The following is a 7,350-nucleotide window of genomic DNA, read 5'->3' on the forward strand; positions in this document are numbered from 1 at the left end:
CAATGTTTATTATGTTATGTGATAATTGTGATATGTGATTTGTACCACGTGGATGCGGTGATTTCAATGTGATGCACGTGCCGAGACGGTCCTAGAAAGCTAGATAGTGGTAACTGGTATTTTGGTAACCTGTGTAACTGTTAGTAACCATAGAGAGTAACAAGTTTTGTTGGAGAGGTGGTAGAATTGTAAACCAGTGAAAGGACAAGTAAGCCCTTGAGGTCTAGTTAGAAAGGGATATATTTAGAGGGATAAATTAGTCTTTTGGCAGTAAATAGATGAGTTTGAGCTGAAGGAAATACATTTACGTATAACATTTTGGGAGTTGGTTTTATGCTGAATATATTGGAGACCTAGAAGAACAACAAAAGAAAGATAGAAAAAGGGAAGCTGGACTTTAGCTCTTGGAAGGAGAATCAAGGGGTGTTTGAAGTTATCAACCAAGCTTAGGCCAAGAAAACTCAGAGGTAAGGATTTAGCTATAATATGTTTAAGTTTCAAGTTTAGTTTTTAGATGATGAATATGAATTGAAGCAAGTTGGTGGCTGGTTTTGCATGAATTTAGAGTTGGAGTAATCAAAAGGAGAAGGTGATTTGAAGCTAGAGTTGGGGAGAATTTAAGCTGGGTTCTTGATTGAGGTAAGAGTGTATCATGTTTAAATTCTCGTAGCTCTTATGGTTTAAGAATCTAAAGGGGCTGGTTTACATATTTCTCAAGCTTTGGTTCAAAGGTTTGAATATGAATTTAAGTGTGAATTCTGTGGGTGTTTGTGTAGTTGAGCTGGATTATAGTGTTTATAGGTTGTTGGTTGGTCTATGTGGGGTTTTAAATAAGTTTTGGGGCTTGGATATGAAGTTGGGATGATTTGGAGTGATTTGGGTTCGGGGAAAACGCAGGGAAAACCCAGATTTTCTGGGCTCGCGAAGGAGCGCCGTGGCGCGAGGCTGAATTTCTGGGCAGGCGAGTCCTCTGACTTGCTGGGCGCTGCGGCGCAAGGCCAATTTCAGGATGTTAGAATTTGCAATTTTGAGCCTTTGCTCCGGGGGTTCGGGGGATGTCTTTGGTGCATTGTTTTAGGGATTTGGGGGTTCCGAGAGAGTGGGATTGATTCTGGGGAGGTAGCTATGGATTGATTAGTGACAAAGGAAGTTTCATTTGTGTTGTGATTAGGTTTTTGGAGAGGCTCGGGGTAGAGGACCGTGCTCGCGGCTTCGTGGCATCGGAAACCAGTGAATTGAAAGGTAAGAAAACTGCACCCGGATAAATGTTGGTGATGGGACTAAGTGTTCCCAAGAATTGCGTTGTGTCAATGTTGGTATCATGCCAAAGGACATGTAAAAGCAGCCTAAGAGTGATGTACTTGATATTAGCGCACTGGGCGCGAATTGGCCACTGGGAGCCAGGAACAACGGGATAACAGAGGAAGCAGCCCCAAGGCGCTAACCCTGGTTATCGTTTGTGAATTGTGAACGATATGAATTGAAATGCTTAGTATGTGGAATACTTGATTATACTGACTGATGATATATCTGAGTCTATGAGATGCAATATAAGTTATTGATTTGTTTGTTAATTGTTCATGCTCTGTTGTTGTTGTGTTTTCTTGCTGGGCCTTGGCTCACAGGTGCTACGTGGTGCAGGTAAAGGCAAGGGCAAGCTTGACCAAGCCTGAGGTGGAGAGCCCTGAGGTGGAATGTACTTAGCCAGCTGTTCGCTCACCATGGTCGAGGAGTGAGTCAGGACAGGGATTACCTAACTGCTCGTTTTGCCTTAGTATGGCTGGTTAATGTATCTGAACCTTGTAACTTCTGTAGATGGCCCTTAAACTAATATTTTTGGGGATCCCGTGTAAATAAACAATGTTTCTTAGTGAAAACGTGACTTTTGAGACCAAAACGCTTTTAACCCTAGTTCCTTAATAGTTTCAATAACACGGTTTTATTTAAATGACTTGATTAGCAAGTCTGGCACTTTATAAACACACAGTGTAACGGTCTTGGCTATCCAGGGCGTTACAACTTGGTATCAGAGCGTCCTAGGTTTATGGGTCCTGAAGACTGGCTGGGTATGTACATTCACCGCGGGAGACAAGCTCAACTCAGGGTTTGGTAATTGTATATGCATGATTATGTGCTTAAGTGATTTGAGTGAGATGTAATTGTTGATATCTGCTTGATGAATAGGGAGCATGAGATACTGATAGGGCCTGGCCCTTGACTATTGCATCATGTTATTGAGGCGTGCTTATTAGCATTGCTGTGCATGTGAAAGAATATTTGGATAAATTGCTATACTTTGATTGCTTGTGAATGAGTGGAGATTCAGTGATGGATTATTGAAAGATTATTACCCTGTCATCTTAGCCTAATTGCCGAGTCGTTGGTTGTAGATTGACTTGAATAGTTATGCGTTCAAGAAAATCCACACGACAAGCCGGCAGGTCTGGGGCTAGAGAGGATGACCAGGGCCCAACCCCTCCGCCAGTCCCTGAGAACTGGCATCAGTTGATGGCAGATATGCAAGCTAGGCTTCAGAGCCAAGATGAACATATCAGAATTCTGCAGCAGGCTCCATCTGGGAGTGTTGCCCCTGTTGTGCCACCAGCAATAGTACCTGTGGTACAGCCAGTTGATGTTGGGAACAAAGTGGAACCATTGTATGAGTGGTTCAGGAAGCAACAACCCCCGATCTTTGAGGGTGGACCTGATCCACTAAAGGCTGAGCAGTGGATGACTTTGATCACTACCATTCTAGATTTTATGAGAGTGGAAGGTCATGACAGGGGAGACTGTGCCACCTATATGCTGAGAGAGGATGCCCTAATCTGGTGGGAGGTGGCATCACAGACTAGAAATGTTGCCGCGTTGACTTGGGAAGAGTTTAAGGATTTGTTCAATCAGAAGTACTATAACGTTGCCATCAGGGCAGCGAAGGTGAATGAGTTCGTGGGGCTGGTTCAGGGCAGTATGACAGTTACAGAATATGCCTTGAAATTTGACAGGCTTGCAAAGTTCGTACCGGATCTTGTGCCTACTGATGCAGCCAGGCTAGACAGATTTATTAGAGGGCCGAATGTTATGATAGCCCAAGATGTAAGAATTACCACAGTTCCTGGTGTGACTACCTACGCCCAGGCTGTGGAGAGGGCTCTGACCGCTAAGGAAGCGGAGAATAGGATATGGAGGGATAGTGCAGCAAGAAGGGAGGGCCGCAGGGTGGTGCCTCCATACTCTGGTTCTGGTAGGGGCGGAGTCTCCAGTGATTTGAAGAGAAAGACTCCTGATGCTCCAGTCGCTCCTAGGTTTGATAGGGGAAGTCGGGGTACTCAGGGTGGCCGCCAGGGGGGCGGTGATTTGTGGAGGACTTACCCAGAGTGCACGAGGTGCAGGAGACGCCATCCGGGCGAGTGTCGGGCTAAGGCCTGCTATGTGTGCCGGGTGGTGGGACACCTCAGGAAAGATGCCCGACAGTGAAGAAGGGAGAGACGGGAAAGGTGGACAGCTTGACTCCAGCTCGAGTGTTCACTTTGACGCAGGCAGAGGCCGAGGCTAGTCCCTCGATAGTGACAGGTCAGCTTTCTAGTGCTGGCACTCCCTTTACTGTTTTGATTGATTCTGGTGCTACGCATTCATTTGTATCTGATAGGGTGATTGATAGACTGTGTAGGCCTAGTGAGTATAGTGCTTCAGGGTTTGGGACTATATTGCCTACAGGAGAGTTAGTAGTATCTAGGAGGTGGATTAGAGCGCTGCCAGTGTTAGTTGATGGTAGGGAGTTGTCGGTGGACTTGATTGAGTTGAGTATGGGGGACTTTGATATGAATCTAGGTATGGATTGGCTGGTTAGATATGGAGCTACCATTGACTGTAGGAAGAAGATGGTAACCTTTGAGCCAGAGGGCGAGGATCCCTTTGTTTTTGTGGGAGAGGTGCATGGACCCCGCGTACCCAGGATATCTGCATTGAGGGCCAGAGATTTGTTACAGGGTGGATGCATAGGCTTTCTGGCTAGTGTGGTGGATACCACCAAAGTTTCACCAGTTGGACCGAAGGAGACCAGATTGGTTTGTGAGTTCTTAGATGTGTTCCCTGAGGATTTGCCTGGGTTGCCGCCGCGTAGGGAGATTGAGTTTGTTATTGAGTTGGCACCAGGGACAGAGCCAGTGTCGAGGGCACCATATAGGATGGCACCGGCGGAATTGAAAGAGTTAAAGATACAACTGCAAGAACTTCTGGATATAGGGTTCATTAGACCTAGCTACTCGCCATGGGGTGCACCAGTTTTGTTTGTTAAGAAGAAGGACGGGACTTTGAGGATGTGTATTGACTATCGAGAATTGAACAAGTTAACTATTAAGAATAAGTATCCCCTACCAAGGATTGATGACTTGTTCGATCAGCTGCAGGGTAAGACGGTGTTCTCAAAGATTGATCTTCGATCTGGTTATCACCAGCTGAGGATTAAGGATGAGGACATACCTAAGACGGCCTTCCGAACACGGTATGGGCATTATGAGTTCTTGGTCATGTCTTTTGGTTTGACCAATGCCCCAGCAACCTTTATGGATCTAATGAACAGGGTGTTCAAAGATTTTCTAGATCAGTTTGTTATAGTCTTCATCGACGACATCTTGGTGTATTCCAGTTCAGAGACAGAACACGAGTTTCATCTCCGGCAGGTTCTTCAGAGGTTGAGAGAACATCAGTTGTATGCTAAGTTTAAGAAGTGCGAGTTCTGGTTACCTGAAGTGACATTCCTTGGACACATTGTAGGTGCGGATGGGATTAAGGTGGATCTGTCTAAGATAGAGGCAGTTAGGGATTGGCCGAGGCCAAGGAACGCCTCGGAGGTGCGGAGTTTTCTGGGATTAGCAGGGTACTACAGGCGGTTTGTGGAGGGCTTCTCGAAGATAGCAGAACCCATGACAGAATTGACAAGAAAGAATTTGAAATTTATCTGGTCAGACAAGTGTGAAGACAGTTTCCAAGAATTTAAGCGACAACTTATTACAGCGCCAGTATTGAGTCTTCCTTCGGGAGAAGGGAAGTTTGTAGTATACTGCGATGCATCTAGGTTGGGCTTAGGCTGTGTGTTGATGCAAAATGAGAAGGTTATAGCTTATGCATCACGACAGCTGAAGGAGTATGAGCAGCGGCGGTGTTCGCCCTGAAGATTTGGCGGCACTATCTTTATGGGGAGAAATGCGAGGTGTACACTGATCATAAGAGCTTGAAGTATTTCTTCACACAGAAGGACCTGAATATGAGACAGAGGCGTTGGCTGGAGCTGGTAAAGGTTTATGATTGTGATATTTTTTACCATCCAGGGAAAGCCAATGTGGTGACTGATGCATTGAGCCGCAGAGGTCCAGGTCAGTTATATAGCGCCGTTCAGATCTCGAGGGAGTTGGCTGATGAGATGATTAGAGTCGGGATAGAGTTGGTGGTGGGCCAGTTGGCTAATATTACTCTACAGTCGACCCTGCTAGAGCGGATCAGAGAGAGGCAGTTGGCAGATGCTCAGTTACAGAGGGTTAGAGAGGATGTCTTAGCGGGATTAGCTAAGGACTATTCTGTTTCTGAGGTTGGTTTACTTCGGTATAAGGGGCGGATTTGTGTTCCAGCTGATGAGGGGATCAGACGAGAGATACTAGATGAGTCTCATACGACGCCGTACTCGATTCATCCGGGTACCACAAAGATGTATCAGGATTTACGGACTTTGTATTGGTGGCCCGGGATGAAGAAGGATGTGTAGAGTACGTTGCTAGATGTTTGACCTGTCAGCAGGTGAAGGCTGAGCACCAGCGACCAGCGGGGTTGCTTCAGCCATTGAGTATTCCGGAATGGAAATGGGAGGACATTACCATGGACTTTGTGGGAGGTTTACCCAGGACAGTAGGACTTCATGACTCAGTATGGGTGATAGTGGATAGATACACCAAGTCAGCTCATTTTCTTCCAGTGAGGTCGACATATACTGTGGATCAGTATGCAGAGCTGTATGTGAGGGAGATCGTACGTCTCCATGGGGTTCCTAAGTCTATAGTGTCAGACCGAGATCCTATTTTCACTTCCAAGTTTTGGGGTGGTTTGCAGAAAGCTCTGGGAACTCAGTTGAAGTTCAGTACAGCCTTTCATCCTCAGACTGATGGACAGTCTGAGAGGACGATCCAGGTGTTGGAGGATATGCTCAGAGCTTGTGTAATTGATTTTGAGGGTTCATGGAGTAAGTACCTTCCATTGATTGAATTCTCGTACAACAATAGTTATCAGTCAACGATTGGAGTGGCTCCCTATGAGATGCTATATGGGAGGAAGTGTAGATCACCCATTCATTGGGATGAGATGGGTGAGAGGAGATACTTGGGGCCAGATATGGTACAGAAGACAAGTGAGGCCATAGAGAAGATCCAGGCTAGGATGCTCGCATCTCAGATTAGGCAGAAGAGCTACGCTGATCCTAAGCGTAGAGACGTGGAGTTTCAGGTTGGTGACCACGTCTTTCTTCGAGTTTCACCTCTGCGAGGGGTGAGGAGGTTTGGTAAGAAGGGCAAGCTGAGCCCTAGATTCATTGGACCATTCGAGATCCTAGAAAGGATTGGTCAGTGGCGTACAGGTTAGCTTTGCCGCCATCGTTGTCTGGAGTTCATGACGTGTTCCATGTCTCCATGCTTCGGAAGTATGTCTCAGATGTGACTCATGTGTTGAGGCATGAAGATCTGGAGTTGCAGGCAGATTTGGCTTATGAAGAGCAACCAGTTCAGATCTTGGACCGAAAGGATAAGGTGTTGCGGAATAAGACAATTCCTCTGGTTAAAGTGTTGTGGAGGAATAGTAAGGTCGAGGAGGCGACCTGGGAGCTTGAGTCAGCAATGCGGGATCAGTATCCCGAGATGTTCAGGTAAATTTTGAGGACGAAATTCTCATTAGGAGGGGATAGTTGTAACAACCCAAATTCACTAATTAGACTTAAGGGCCTTGATTAGTGTGCCTGGAGGGCATAATGGGAATTATGTCTGATTTTAATGATTTAGATGCATGGTTATGATTTTAAGCATGTTATATGACTATGTGTATTATGTTATGTGATAATTGTGATATGTGATTTGTACCACGTGGATGCGGTGATTTCAATGTGATGCACGTGCCGAGACGGTCCTAGAAAGCTAGATAGTGGTAACTGGTGTTTTGGTAACCTGTGTAACTGTTAGTAACCATAGAGAGTAACAAGTTTTTTTGGAGAGGTGGTAGAATTGTAAACCAGTGAAAGGACAAGTAAGCCCTTGAGGTCTAGTTAGAAAGGGATATATTTAGAGGGATAAATTAGTCTTTTGGCAGTAAATAGAT

This window comes from Humulus lupulus, chromosome 3 (assembly GCF_963169125.1).
Source record: "Humulus lupulus chromosome 3, drHumLupu1.1, whole genome shotgun sequence".
Lineage (NCBI taxonomy): Eukaryota > Viridiplantae > Streptophyta > Magnoliopsida > Rosales > Cannabaceae > Humulus > Humulus lupulus.